The sequence below is a fragment of the Biomphalaria glabrata genome, chromosome 15 (genome assembly GCF_947242115.1).
Source record: "Biomphalaria glabrata chromosome 15, xgBioGlab47.1, whole genome shotgun sequence".
Classification (NCBI taxonomy): Eukaryota; Metazoa; Mollusca; class Gastropoda; family Planorbidae; genus Biomphalaria; species Biomphalaria glabrata.
In genome coordinates this window covers 2,392,867-2,408,690 of record NC_074725.1, presented here as the reverse complement: position 1 = coordinate 2,408,690, position 15,824 = coordinate 2,392,867, and the positions used below count along the sequence as shown (strand labels likewise).

The following is a 15,824-nucleotide window of genomic DNA, read 5'->3' as shown; positions in this document are numbered from 1 at the left end:
CTCCAGAATTAACTTAAAAGCTCAATCAGTCAATCATTCTAAACTATGTTCAATATATATCTTTCTAAAATGAAAACCAAGTAGAACTATTTTGAGCCTACTATAAGCATGATTTGTGTCCTCTTGTTGCTTTAAATAGCAAGTGCCAAAATATGTTTTAATTTTATGCTTTGTTTTCCACAAAGTAATAGGAATACTACTGAGCTGCTTAATGAACAGAATACATTGTTTATCAAGTCCATTCTTGTTAGTGTTCTGGATCAAATTGACTATAGAGATATTCAAAGTTCAATTAGGTCACACATGGACTTCATTATTAAAAAAAAAACAAAAACAAACATTAGAAATAAATCCATTACATTCAAAGCAACTAAAACAACATGTAGCACACATATAGACAATGTACAGTGCAAATATACATTGTTTAATTAAGAAAATATAACTCTAGAAGTAATTATCAAAAGCATGCAGAGTGAACACATAGTCACATTACAATGGGGGTTGAATTATTTTTTTATAATATTAGGTATTGGTGGTAGAAATATTTTTTTACATTAAACATTTTTTTTTAAATTAAATTTCTGTACCAAATCAGATACATTTTTTTTTTTTGAAAATTAAAATTAACTATTAAATATTGTATAACAGTATAACATTATTAATTTTGAGCTTTTCACTTACAATGTGTCAAATTCTATGTTTTAAAAATAAATTAGGTTAAAAGAAACAGATGTCTATTTATAATTTTTCTCTTTGATAATTTTTGCATTCTTTGCATTTGAAAAAATATAATTTCATAATAGGGGCAAGGAAAACATGGGGTAGCCCCAGGTCATGAGAAGTGGCAGAAAATGTCACATTTCAACGGTATTTAAAGTTCAGGTGACCATATAAGAAGCTTATGTGTCATAGCAGAATTGTGCATAGACCATAAAGTCTTTGGCACCGATATAGATCTATTACTTTTACAAATTAACTTCAACTTATTGATCTCGTAGTTGGCAGAAACTTCTTCCGTATTGAAGATAAAAATAGTAAACACTGATAGTTTATCAGGATTAGATCTAGCAGCCGACTTGTCTAGAGAGGTAAGTAATAGATTTAGTAATGTTATCAAATTGTCTAGATCTAAATCTATATTTACTATTATTATCAGAACTAGACTCTAGTATTCTAAGTAGTTCTAGATTTGCATACGTTAAATAAATCTAGAGCGCTACAATGAACAATGATCTACTCTCAATCTTAGATCTAGACTATAGATGATGTAGTAATAATAAATAATCTACTCATCTAGTCTACTGATCTAGTGACTCTAGACTCTAGATCTAATCTAGTCAGTCTAGCCTTCTAGGACTCTAGTGACTAGGACTAGATCTAGAGAGTAGAGTACTCTAGAGTCTGACTACTCTGACTAGAGACACTAGCTAGAGTTAGTAGACTAGAGTCTAGAGTACTCTAAAGTTGACTAGAGACTAGGCAGTGACTTCAGTGAGTACTGAGTAGAGACGAAGAGCTCTAGTCCTAGTCACTAGTGACTCTACACGTAACACAAGTGTCTAGAGTCGTCTAGACTCTATCTCTAGTCTAGATTCTAGATCTAGATTATTAGATTATCATCATTATAGATCTAGAATTTATAGATATCTACTAATCTAGAGTCTAGACGACTGGGCCAATATAAGTCTAGACTCGTCTAGAGTAATTAGATCTAGGTAATAGATCTAGTTACAATCTAATAATACATACTCAGACAACTCAGTCGATGCTGGCAATAGTGCCAATGCCAATAGAGTCATAATTGTCATAATAAAATAGAGTTTAATAGACTTATTGGAGTCTTAGACTTTTAGCTTTAGTACTTTAGTTTAGACTTTAGGTCTTTAGAGTTAACTTATAGACTATAGAGAGACTCTACTCTAACTCTCTCTGTCACACTCTGTGTCTCTGTTACTCACTAACTCAGTGTAACTAGTGTATGTAACTTTACTCTTAGTAAGTCTTAGTCTTAGTGCTTTACTTTTACTCCTTAGTCTTACACAACTTGTCAACCTAACTAATACTTGTAACTAGATCTAGAATCTAGATAATCTACTAACTACACCAAACTGTAAAAACCTTCAACAAACATTCTTATATCAGAAAAAGGCATTGATTAAAGACAGCTTAAAACCCCCAAAGGTTCAAAATTATTTTTTTTTTATAACTGAATATTATACAGCATTCATTTCTGAGCAATTAGGTGTATACAACATATATATATATAATATATATATCCAAATTCAAAGTGGAACATATTTTTTTGTTCAGAGATGGCGTGATAAAAAATTTATTTATATTTATATGAATATTTTGCCTTGGCACAATTAATGTTGTATCCAAGTATGAAAGTGAAGCAGAATAATTACAAAAGTTTGAAAACTTTAGAGTAATTAATTTTTTTCTATGCCTACCCCCCTATAAATACCTGAAATAATGGGCCACAATCATGTTTATATGGTTAATTCTGCTTCACAATCTTCTATTAGTATTGAATAATCAACAGTTGAAGTTTTATTTGGACTAGATTTAGTCGTTTTCAAGAAATCTTGACATGAAAATTAACTATTTTTTCATCATTTTAGGTAAAAATAGCCCTAAAAAAATTTTTTTCTCAAAAAGTTGATAAGATATAAATAAAAAATATTTATTTTCTTCTTATTTGCATGCCTACACATAACAAAAACATTTTTTTTTTATTATTACAACATCTAATTTCTATTTGGAGATTTAAGCTGTCTTTAACTATTAACCAACCAGTTGATAACCTCTGGAATTTCATTAAATGCTATATTTATCATAAAAACATTATAGTATGATTAAAGAAAATCATATATATGCCATCTAAATACATCAAACAAAATAAAAGGAGTCTAAATGCTGGTTTAATTCTTTAATAATAGATTAAAGAGGTTTTTGCAAACAGAAGAAAAACCTATTAAAGAAACTAAGGCAGAAAGAGTTTATAAAAAACAATATATATATATTAAAATTAAACACCTAACCCAAAAAAGACAGCTGCAGAGTGAATACATAAACAATGTAATAGCTAAGGTTAACAATAAAAACCTCTAGTCATACGAGTCTAAGAAAATGGAAACAACAGGAGTAGCACCATAAGAATGAAAATATAACTTAACATCTTGATTGACTAGATTTAGAAGGAGCAATATTTTTATTTTATCTTATCTACTTTTTTAGTCTGTTGCCCACCATTTTGTCTTTTGAAAATTAAAGACATTTGGGAGGGGTATGTCTACCAAATAATGCAGCTTTTAAAGTGTTGACTTGAACAGAACACTTGAGCCAAGTTGTTTTATTTAGCTCCACTGGCATATATCTCCAGTTCATAAATCAGGCCCTCTGCATAGCATCGTATTACATGTACTCTTTGTTCAATCACGTGGCCAGTGACATCATGATGTACTCTAATCGTTTGCTTTTATTCATGCGTGACCACCCCACATACCTCGCCTCACCCCCCTGTGTATTGGAATTTAATATTTTTATGGTCATATTACTACAGACTGCACGTATATTAATTGAGACGTAAAAAGGATTCCTAGTTTTGGCTGCCGCCTTGTGCAATTCAGAGCGATCTGGTTATGTGTTATAGGTTTTATTATATTGTACTGAGAAGCTGATAGGGCGGGCACCTTGAAAATAATGAATATTGTCGTAGAATTCAGAAAATTGTATTGGTCCAAGCAGCTGGAAATTCACTTTGACTACAGTGTCCACCTCAGCATTAGGCCTACTACTATAACTATAACAATCTAGATCCAAACTTAAGTAAATTGACTTTTGAAATTCTTATGCCACTGATTTGGAAAGCTAGATAACAGTTATCTTTCTATACAGTAATGTTAGTTATTTATTGTCATCAAGTCTGAAGTCTCAGTGTTGTCCCAAAAAAGATATGTAATACTTTAATTGTTAAAGTATCTAAACTTAGTGAATCCTAATCACAATGTAAAACGTATGGAGGTTGCTCTTAGCGCCCCGTGAATTTCATGGAACTCAAAAATGTGATGTGTCTAAATGCAATAGTTAAAAGGGAGGAACAAGAAGAAAAAAAAAACCCATAGCGACAATGGTCAAAGTTGACTCGACTTGTAGCCATCTTGTAGGAACGTGACGTCAATTGTGAGGACGTTGTTCGATGTCACTGAGAACTGTCAATGCATTTTTTGAAAGCGATCAAAGACGTGCTGTGGAGGAGCACTTTAATAACGCTTCCAGTTCATCTCTTACAGCGTAATGGAGTAATTATTCAAAGCCTTGTAGGAACTACTAATCAAACACTATTTGACTTTGATATTAACCTAGGTCGAAGTTGACTTTGATATTAACCTAGGTCGAGGGTTGACTTTGATATTAACCTAGGTCGAGGGTTGACTTTGATATTAACCTAGGTCGAAGTTGACTTTGATATTAACCTAGGTCGAGGGTTGACTTTGATATTAACCTAGGTCGAGGGTTGACTTTGATATTAACCTAGGTCGAGGGTTGACTTTGATATTAACCTAGGTCGAGGGTTGACTTTGATATTAACCTAGGTCGAGGGTTGACTTTGATATTAACCTAGGTCGAAGTTGACTTTGATATTAACCTAGGTCGAGGGTTGACTTTGATATTAACCTAGGTCGAGGGTTGACTTTGATATTAACCTAGGTCGAAGTTGACTTTGATATTAACCTAGGTCGAGGGTTGACTTTGATATTAACCTAGTTCGAGGGATCCATCCATTTCTTCCTAGCCTTCATTTGTTTTCTCGATAGTATAAAAGTGCACGGATGGGATCAATACTTTAAAAATGAAATATTCCTACGTGAACAAACTCAGGCCTCTCTTTTTTTTTTTCTTCCTTGTACAAATCGATATACGGGGGAAATATTTCAAGGGCATGATTGATATATTTCCTCAGAAGATATGTCTTCATTGAATTTGAGCCAAAGTTGTTTTTTTTTTATTTCTACCCTAACTTTTTGGTGTTGACTGAGCAGGTGGGTCATTGTGTAGTCTTCATGTGCTCGACGCTGTAGTTGTTAACTCTTTCTCCCCTTAATTATTTACCACATTCTGGTGGAATCAACGCTGGTATCGTCAGTTAGGAGAGAAAGAGTTAAGGAAGTGGTATGGCATTGACAATTGTGGGGACAGCGCTCATTTTGTTATTTCTTAACTTCTGTTTGAAAAACCACTTTTCCAAAACGATATTTTCTCATGTTTTGTCTTATACACATAAGCATTAATAATTTTTTCAATTCACTTCACGATTTGATTTTAATTCATAATGATTGTGTTTAACAATAATTTAATTCCACCCCACCTTTATTTGTGTTCTAATAAAATGACTTAAACATGATAAGCATTTTATTTGTTTTGTTCATATCTCCCTGAGACACTGAAGGGTGAACTAAAGTGTACAAAGTTGCGCCTAACAAGATAAGCCCCCCCCCTCCACCCTCCTTTTCCCATTTTTCCATTGGTTTACAATTTTTTTCCCTCGATGAATAGGAGGCATCTAAAACTATTTGGGGGTAGATGTCTCGGTGACCTAGCACTATTTTGGGTGGATGTCTTCGAGAATTAGCACTAAAACAATTTTTTTTCTTCTCTTTAGCACTATTTAAGTTAGTACTAACAATTAAATTCGTAATAATAGTAATGCCAATGACTTTGACTCGCAGCGTCTCACATCCACATCGCACTACAGATACCTAGCGCCGGCTAGATGCCTCACAGTATTTTACAGGTCTTACGTAATTTAATGTAGGCCTACATAGCTCTGTTACAAAAAACAAAACGTAGGCTCTGGGTGCTCTGAGAACGTAACAGACATAAACACACGAGTTAAAATGACAAACTAATCCAAGGACAGAATTTTGAAAAGACATGTCTTAATGTTCTTCCTGAATGTAGTGAAGCATGTTGATCAACGGGCAGCGAGTTTCAAACTTTTGGTCCCGTGCATAAAAAAAAAAAAAAGCCTCCAAACGTTTGAGGGAGAAACCTGGCACCACCATAAGCGTAGAGTCCGTGGAGAGCAGGGCTCTCTTGGGGGACATACATAGTGATCGATTCACTAAGGTACAAGGGCAATTCTGTGTTGTAGATGCACTGATAACAAACTGTGGCCGTCTTATAATCGGATTATATCACTCCATTACACATTTCACTCAGCACGTGCACACATGTACTTTTAACTAGAGTGTCTAAATAGCGCTAGTGCATCTTCAGAACAATGAAAACATTTCTTTTTTTTCTGTAATATTCGGGACAGTGAAAACAGGGCTTCGTGACTTCTCTGGCTTATCTCCTCTTGAAATGTGAGCTCTTGGAGTTCAAAGTTAAGAATGGCAAGGCATGTCCCAACGTACGAAAGAGTTGTGCAGAGATCAACACTTGGGCAGCAGTAATTGGTATTGATTTCTAGTTCCTTGGCCGTAAGATCGTCTGCTCTTGCAGTAATGTTGGACCACATGTGTGATTTTTTTTTTATTTTATATATTTGCTTCTCTGTTATATTGGTAAATACTCCTTTCAGACCTTACGATCTAAAGGGCAGTTGATGTATAAAGCTCATCTGTTTCTGTGGCCCACTGTAAACGAGGGTTTCATGCGGCCAGCACAACGACCAACCGTATTTACTTTTCCCCAACTAATGGCAGGTACCCAATGGAGTTGGGTGGACTCAGGGGCGCTCTACCACCCAGCCACCAAGTCTCTCCCTACTCTTCTCAGTTAGGTATCGAGCATATTGTGTGATTCTTTCTTTGTGGCATTAAAGCACACTAATCCTGTGTTATAAATTCACTACTAGCTTGGTTTTTACTCAGCTTTGCTTGTTTTTTTTTTGTTCTGTTTTTCTTTTGTTATATTGTAAATGGCATCTATGCTGTTTTTAGTTTAAAATCTCTGTCAAGATGCCTCATTGAACTAGGTAACTCCCGTATTGTAGGGTAACGTTACATATCCCTAAGATCACCGCTACTATCTAAGGAACATTCATGTCAAGTGTCATCAAGATCGATCGAACGGTTTTGGTTTCTATGCAAAACATACCGGTACATACACCTTACAGTCTACTTTATATATTAGATTAAGTCAGCTGATGATTTTCCAAGTCCTCAACTCTCTTGTGTTGTCTATTTCATCAATCTATTCTTACCGGTTTATACAGTATTCTATTTGTCGTAGTTCTTGCATCTCTTTGTCTCTTTTTTTTTTTTTTTTTTACGGCAAATTGTACACATTATTTTCTCCCGGCTCATCCGATGTAGTCTATGACATGGTCAAGAGGGTGGGCTGGGCGTCCCAGCTATGGTGGCCTGGAGCAGGAGACACTGTTTGGCCATGGGTTGGCTAATACTGTTAGAAAAACGTATACATACATATACAGACTTAAACCATTCTACATTGCGTTCATGGACCTATATAAAACATACATACCGTATTGGTTAAGACCGGTTTTTTTTTTAGTTCACTTTTAAGATTCAGCTACTAACTTGACAAATAGAAACACACACATACACACACTAATGTGAACGTTAAAAAAAAAAAAACTTTTTCTAAAATAATCTTTTGAACTTGTATAAAAAAGTGGAAACTATTTCTATTAGTATCATATTGAATGGATTGGAAAGGGGAGGGGGGGAGGTTATCTTATGAACTATGATATTCTGACTACCGTTACCAACACCAATTGTAAGTGTAAAAAAGTATACATGACCTATTTTTCTTTTGTAATGCTATTTTAGCCCCCCCCCCCCCCCCAAATAGATATACATAAGTCAAATACTAAATGAGAGATAACTAGATCTAGGTGTAACTGAACTTGGTCACTGTGGGTGAAAAAGGTGAGGGACGAGAGTAATTCTGCATATTTCCCCCGTTACTTTGGTTAGTTACAGTAAATCTGCTGTTACATGTGGGTATGTTTAGGCCCACTTGCTATTTCTAAGGTAAGCAAAGTTACAGCACGAGATAAAAAGAAAAAAAAAAGCCATTTTGGAGAAATGTTGTTGTGGTATGATCGGATAAAAGCAATGTTCGATGCCAGAAAAAGATGGCCGTTTCCAGCTAAATAATGCAAATTACTTTGTGATATAATCTGAAGAGCTTAGACCTTTCATTCTGTGAGTTAATGTTTAATACAAACTCTGTGTCTGAACGTATAATTCGTGTGCTATGGTATACACATTTGTTTTCTCTGTTATGTATGTTGTTATGCACAATTGTGAAACCCATTTCCAAACGGATAAAAAAGATTATTATTTAAAAGAGCACATAAATTATAAGCCCTATACAGTACTTTGTCTATTAATTCTTCTGTATTTGTGTACACCGGATAGAGACTCTATTCATAAAAATCTCCAATGGTAGCTCTAAGAAAATAGCTCCTTTTCGGTACATTTGTCAACGGAATCCCTGTGCCTCGACCATTTTCTCGGTAAAATACATTCCTAAAGAGTCATTCTGTACTATAGGTTTGGAACCCGCTCCCCGTTGATCTCAAGACAAACAACATGCTTCACTACATTCCAAGAAAACCTATCTGTTTAAAAGTTTTTAGATTAGTTGTAAATTTTTTTTTATTTTTTTAAATTTTTTTTTTTTAAGTCATTTTTATCGGCCCCCGAAAGGGGAAAAGACGCTATTAGTTTTGTGTGGCCTGTCCGTCCATCCGTCCCGTTTAGATCTCGTAAACGAGAAAAGATAGTGAAAATCCGAGATCACAAAATTGTAGACCATTCAAAGTTCTGATGCAACGGCTACTTTTTTCTTTTCTGAAAACGAAAAATCTAATTTTTTAAATCACTTATGCAAGCAGTTTTTTTTTTAATAAAAATACACCACTTTTACAAGTATTCACAATTAATAGAAAATGGCACCTACGGCTCTTTATTAAGGGAGACAACAATCTACCATATTTTTATTTATGCAAACGCTTGTAGATTTTTTTTTTTCAAAAAATGTTTTTTTTTATTTGTATTGTTAAGTTATGTAAGTCCTTTTAAACCAAGTACTATATTTACAACAAAAAAATGTTTACTATTTTTTTGATGAGGAATAAAAGATTGGCTCTTTTCAAAACAATTAGATCAATTAGATATTCATTATAACACATCAGTTAGGCCAGGTTCACACATTGTTCGAAAGTAACTTTAACCTATCCTTTGGTCTGCTGGACCTCTGGGGCACCACACAAGATCTGTTAACCTTTTTTTTCTCCATTATTTTCTGTCATTTGTCTTTGATAGAATTTAATTCTGATAATATTGAAACCTGCCTTTTTACCTGCCTGGGTGGACCACTTCGGGGGCCGATTTTCAGTTTGTGTTTCCACAGAAAACTGTCTTTGTAACCTTGCAATTCTTGTGTCTATGTCTGTTGGTTATCATCGCGTCTATGTCTGTTGGTTATCATTGCGTCTATGTCTGTTGGTTATCATTGCGTCTATGTCTGTTGGTTATCATTGCGTCTATGTCTGTTGGTTATCATTGCGTCTATGTCTGTTGGTTATCATTGCGTCTATGTCTGTTGGTTATCATTGCGTCTATGTCTGTTGGTTATCATTGCGCCTTGAGGTTACGTTAGGGTTGTTAACAGCACTTTATAGATAAAATTATTGTTAGAATTAAATAGCTGGTTATTTTATTCTTTCAGTGTATATGTGTGTGATCTGTACACACTAAACAAATAGACCTTTTCCCCACTAGTAAACTTGAACGTTAATGAAATGTATCTTCGTGAATGTTTAATTTTACTTAACACAAGCCTTGTAGATCGTTATCAACTTAGCAGCAAGGGTTGTTTCCCATCAATTTTAGTCTCGCTTTTTAAACCGTCCTATCGATTTATATCTTCGCTGTAAAGAATTTCTTCGGCTCTTCCTTTTGCTGTGGTAATTTCGGGAGACTACAAGTCGAAAGAACGCTTGCGGCCTAAGTTTAGGACTGTCATTGTGTAGGACTGTGTGTAAGTACTTTACCAAGAGTGGCTGTGTGTAGATGTGTAATTGTACCATCTGTGAGTTGCAAGCAGACCAACTGGCCAGTTGTTGAAATTGGAAAAGCACCGACTTGCATTCTTGAATGTCGTAGAGCACTGTACAAACAGTTGAAAGACTATTTCTGGACTGAAAACATTGAACTCATTGGCTGACAGATGTTCTCCCACGCATGACCTATTTGTTCTAATGTCTAGATCAATTTTGTGATTTCGCGATTCTTGTTGTTCTGTCTACTTCCTTCCAAGCGAGTTCAAATATGTGTGACATCTTCTCGTTATTTATTTATATCATTTGCACTGACCATTCAGAGAGTCATGACAGTTGAACTCGTTGAATAGTGCTGACCTGTGGATCTTGTAGAAATTGTTTACATATTTTTGATTCATTTGAATACTATTGATGCATCTGGGTGTAGACTGCCTCAGTATCACTGGTAATATTGAAATGCTGTTTCTATGGCCAGTTAACCAAGGTGTCTTGTGGCCTGCACAACTACTAACCGCCTTTACTTTCCCCAACTTATGCCAGGTACTCATTAGAAATTCAAAACCCCAGCCTTCACCGAGATTCGAACCCAGTACCCCAGGTTCGGAAGCCAAGCGCTTAACCACACAACCACCGCGCCCCCATTTACAAATTGCTTAATCTTAAGATGGAACATTCATATAGCACTTCTCTTATTACGTTGTCTGTGATTCTCAAACGGATCCCTTTCTCAGACATTATTTTGAATCCTGTTTGAAAGCTACAACCCCATTCGAGGTTTAAGGTTTAATATTGTGAGAACTGGCTCCGAATGGGTAAAGTGTGTCACGTGATCGGATGACCACGCCGCTGTCCACTCCCGCTGTGTTGTCTCCCCAAGCGGATGTTCGCAGTATCGCTTCTGGAATGAGCTCAGAGCGATGAATCACGACATGGATCGGGTTGAAGGCTGAGCTGGGTGCGCTTGGGTGGGGAGCGCGAGGGATGACAGGAAATTTGTATTAAGCTCGAATTGTTCCAGGAAAAAATGTTTCTTTGGTCGGCGGTGTTAGTGAATGGACATTTCTTGAGTACCCTTAATACAGCCAACAGAATTGGATGATTCAGTCCGTTGAATTAGTCAATGAAAATGCAAATTATGATTGATTGTAGAAGAGTGTACCATGTTACAAAATGTTTAAAGTTTTAGTGCAAAGAAATGGAACATGCTGGATCAGAGTCACTCTTTTGTGGATGTCACTGTTTCTCGTCATGTGAGAGACTACTTTGTAAGTGATCAATGAAACATACATCAGGCTGATTGATTTCATGTGACGAGCCATCAGCTCGGGATAATGGCATCAATGTTTTCTCATAACTTGAGTAGCAATAACTGTTTCACAAACTTTATCTGCGGTAATAATCTTTTTTTTTTTTTAATTTCTATTTTTCCGTTGGTAATAAGACTTTGTTGAACAAATGTTGCTTTCAGTTGCCTACCTTAGTCTCCTATGCCCTTTGTGATATCCATATTGGTATTGTTCAGTGTGGGGGTGTGCTCTGATAGGTAAAAACCGCTTGGTTGCACAGCTAAGCGTTTATGTTCGGATCCCGATGTCGGCCTGGAATTGTTAGAGGACCAATAGACGAGGTTGGACGTTTACAGACTGCACGAAACCCCTTTCCCCAGTCCACAAAAAAAAAGATTGGATAGCATAGAATCGCATAATACAAACATCCAATTATAATAGCTAGTCTATATTCTTAATGTGTATATGTGGCTTTTCAAACATCAAATTATAATAGCTTGTCTATATTGGTAAACATCATATTATAATAGCTAGTCTCTATTCTTAATGTGTATATGTGGCCTTTACATAGTCCCATTGATCATTACGAATTAGAAACAGTATGTGCTATCATGCTCTACGTTCACCACTGGGTAGCTCTAGTAATGGTTTAATCATTTCCCTTGTCAGCTGGCTGTCTAGCGTAGTGATTCTTGTATATTTATTCGGGCAGCGATGGAGCCCGTCTCCTCTGAGATCTCCTGTTTGGCGCAGCCGTAGATTTCTCTGATTAGGCGAAGGTGTTAACACGTCGGATTACCATCTCCCGTGAAGGTCATGAGATAACGCCATACTCCACTGCGCTGGAACTTTCTCGAACTGTTTGTTTGCTTCGTATTTTCTTTGACCTTCCGGGCTTTGTCGTTTGTTGTTGCTCTTTTTTTTTTTTTCTCTCTCTCTCTCAAGCATCTTGGTTTTGTCTTCGGTTGGGTTAAAAAAACAACTTAGTATCAGTTTTTTTTTTTCCCCGAGCATATATCGCATGTCAGTCAGAACATGGGGACGATAGAGGAAAGGGAAGGGGGGGGGGCAAAGGCGTTACACTAAGAAGGGGCAGGGGTGGGTGGCGAGGCAACATTGACGTCGTTAATATGTCAGGCATAGCAGACCCTTGCCGGATCTGAGCTGTCATCTGACCAGAGGCCATAAATAGAGTAGGATGCGGTGGAAGAAGTGTGTCTGGTTCAAGAAGGAAAGGGGATGGGTGGGTGAGCAGTGATGGGTCTGGGCCGGGGTTGGGCTCGTCACGTGCTATCAGTTTGGCGCCTTGCTCCCGGCAGCTCACTTTTTAACTGTGTCTGACTTAAATTTATTGAGATGTTTAATTAGCAGGTCTTGTTTATCGTTTAGATGACCTTCGCCTTTTATGTTTTCTAGGTTTCCGGTAGCCTGGCTCGGTTATCTGGCTTGTGTCAGGAGAAGATTTTTTGTCTATTTTGTTTACAGTTTGGACGATGAAACCCTGGGTGAGAAGATAGATGTATTCAGTTTGATTTGAGGTTGTTTCAGTGGTCGAGTAGTAGACTGGTGAGATGTGACCATGTAGTGGAGATGTGGTCAAGTACTGTAGATTGTACAAATGTTTGTTTGTAAAATGTTTTACATGTTTCGGATGTTCCTTCAGAGTTGAAGATAATTACTTCCTAGTCCAAACCTCCCGCAGGACGACGGGGGATGGGAGCGGGCAGGGTTTGAACCCTCGACCGTCGATAAATCTGAACGACAGTCCAGCGCGCAAACCGCACGACCAGGCAGCCATCCTGTTTTATGTGTATGTACTTGTTTCGGATGCTCCTTTCAAATTGAAGATCAGTACACCCTTGCTCAGACCTCCTGCGGCGGGAGATGACGGCGTGGTGGGGGTTCGAACCCGAGACCATCAAGACGAGCACCCAGAGCGTATACAGCGTTACCAGTTTGGATGGCGTTCGCCCTGTATGTCTCGGCCAACATTTGACTTTTTTTAAATCAGGTGTTGACTGCATATTTTCCAATCGTATTCTTCAACGCAAACAAAACCATTATACCGGGCCGGCCTTAGATAATTGGAGGCCCTATGCCAGGGGTTCTCAATTTGTGGGTCGCGATCCATTTGGGGGTCGCTATGACCATCGAAAATATGGATTTTTGTTGTCTATTCTTCTATTGCTGTATGTGTGTGTGGGGGGGCGGTATAGTGGGGGATTGTAAAAAAAGGACCGCTGCGCTATGCGAAGTGAATTTGGTGGAATGAATTAAAAAGAAACAGCGAAAAAAATAAAATTACGCAACTTACTAAAAACCTGCCTGTGCTTATATCTGAATTAACAAAGAACTGAAATTCAAATATCGCTATTTGCTTAGTTGAGAGTTAGACAAGTAAACATAGAGTCCTAGTGCTTGAAATGTTTGAGACCCGATCCAAGTTTCGCCATTTTTTTCTGTAACATTTTTTTTTAGTCCTGTGCGAGGTCCCCACCAATTCGAGTTTGCCTATGCCCTGCATTATGAGAGGTGGGGTGGGTGGGAGTACGACTTTGGACAACGTAGTCCTGAACTTGACCCAAATATGTTTCAAATTTGCCAGCAGCGCAGACAAAAAAAACAGTAAATGAATGGAAGGACGTTTTTTAAAAACAAATTGTCCATTGAGTGCATGAAGTCAGATGGTCGCGTGTCAGTTTCATATTGTGCCGAATGGGGAAATGAGCGGGGGAGAGGGGGGTCTGGCCGGAGAGTTGCAGTTGAGCTTAAGATGTCATGTATATTTCATTGCTCACGCCCCGGTGTCTGTATGCTCATTACAGGAATCGCTGAACTAGATGTAGCCATTCGATGTAAGTACGTGATGCTTCTCTTCTTCTCTCTAGTGGTTCTTTATGGAAAATATATTTTAAAGGAAATAAATATTACAGTATTGAGAGACGTGACTTTAGATGTTCAGTTCTACCCATTATATAAGCTTTTTATTTAAAAAAAATCATATTTTATATTTTGCTTGTTTTTTTCCCCTCTCCTGTAATGACCTTTGGATGCTTTGGAAACAACAACAAAAAAACAGCATCAGATTTTTGTCAACGTTTATCATATTTAGATTTATTAAATAAGAATTCTAGGGGTAGCTAAAGAAGTGAAGGTTATGAAGCGCTTTTCCAAGAAGTATTTATACATAGACTTAAGCAAACATTCTGTATTGTTTTCATGGACCTATGTCAAACTGACTTAAGGAAACATTCTGTATTGTTTTCATGGACCTATGTCAAACTGACTTAAGGAAACATTCTATATTGCTTTCATGGACCTATGTCAAACTGACTTAAGGAAACATTCTATATTGCTTTCATGGACCTATGTTAAACTGACTTAAGGAAACATTCTGTATTGTTTTCATGGGCCTATGTCAAACTGACTTAAGGAAACATTCTGTATTGTTTTCATGGGCCTATGTCAAACTGACTTAAGAACATTCGGTATTGCTTTCATGGACCTATGTCAAACTGACTTAAGGAAACATTCTATATTGCTTTCATGGACCTATGTCAAACTGACTTAAGGAAACATTCTATATTGTTATCATGGACCTATGTCAAACTGACTTAAGGAAACATTCTATTTCGCTTTCATGGACCTATGTCAAACTGACTTAAGGAAACATTCTATATTGTTATCATGGACCTATGTCAAGCTGACTTAAGGAAACATTCTATATTGTTTTCATGGACCTATGTCAAACTGACTTAAGGAAACCTTCTATTTCGCTTTCATGGACCTATGTCAAACTGACTTAAGGAAACATTCTATATTGTTATCATGGACCTATGTCAAACTGACTTAATGCTATTAGAGCATGGAATGGGTTGCCTGAGCTAGCCAGGAAAACCAGTGACTTGGCAGAATTTAAGTCATTGGTTAATATGCATGACTAAATGCATGACGCGTAGGACGTAATCATCTTCTTTTTTGAAGTAACGTCTGTATTTTATAAGATAAGATAAGGAAACATTCTATATTGTTTTCATGGACCTATGTCAAGCTGACTTAAGGAAACATTCTATATTGTTTTCATGGACCTATGTCAAACTGACTTAAGGAAACCTTCTATTTCGCTTTCATGGACCTATGTCAAACTGACTTAAGGAAACATTCTATATTGTTATCATGGACCTATGTCAAACTGACTTAATGCTATTAGAGCATGGAATGGGTTGCCTGAGCTAGCCAGGAAAACCAGTGACTTGGCAGAATTTAAGTCATTGGTTAATATGCATGACTAAATGCATGACGCGTAGGACGTAATCATCTTCTTTTTTGAAGTAACGTCTGTATTTTATAAGATAAGATAAGGAAACATTCTATATTGTTTTCATGGACTTATGTCAAAAAGACTTATGTTTTGGTTTTTCTGGCACATCGGCACAATTAAGGCCATGTCGTGCCCATCAAACAGACTTAAAAACATTCTATATTGCTTTCAT

General features: G+C 36.7%; 1 protein-coding gene across 3 annotated transcripts in view; it reads left to right on the top strand.

Moving 5' to 3' along the window:
* Window positions 1-994: 994 nt before the first annotated feature.
* Window positions 995-15,824, top strand: part of LOC106072599 (phosphatidylinositol 3,4,5-trisphosphate 5-phosphatase 2-like) — a 71,745-nt gene continuing 56,915 nt past the window's right edge. For 2 of the 3 annotated variants that reach the window (XM_056011798.1, XM_056011792.1), the window contains exon 1: window positions 995-1,088. The gene's annotated coding sequence lies outside the window, so the exon portion shown is untranslated. Of the gene's footprint in view, window positions 1,089-6,509; window positions 6,529-15,824 lie in introns of those variants that run through there. The other variant, XM_056011795.1, reaches the window with a different exon arrangement.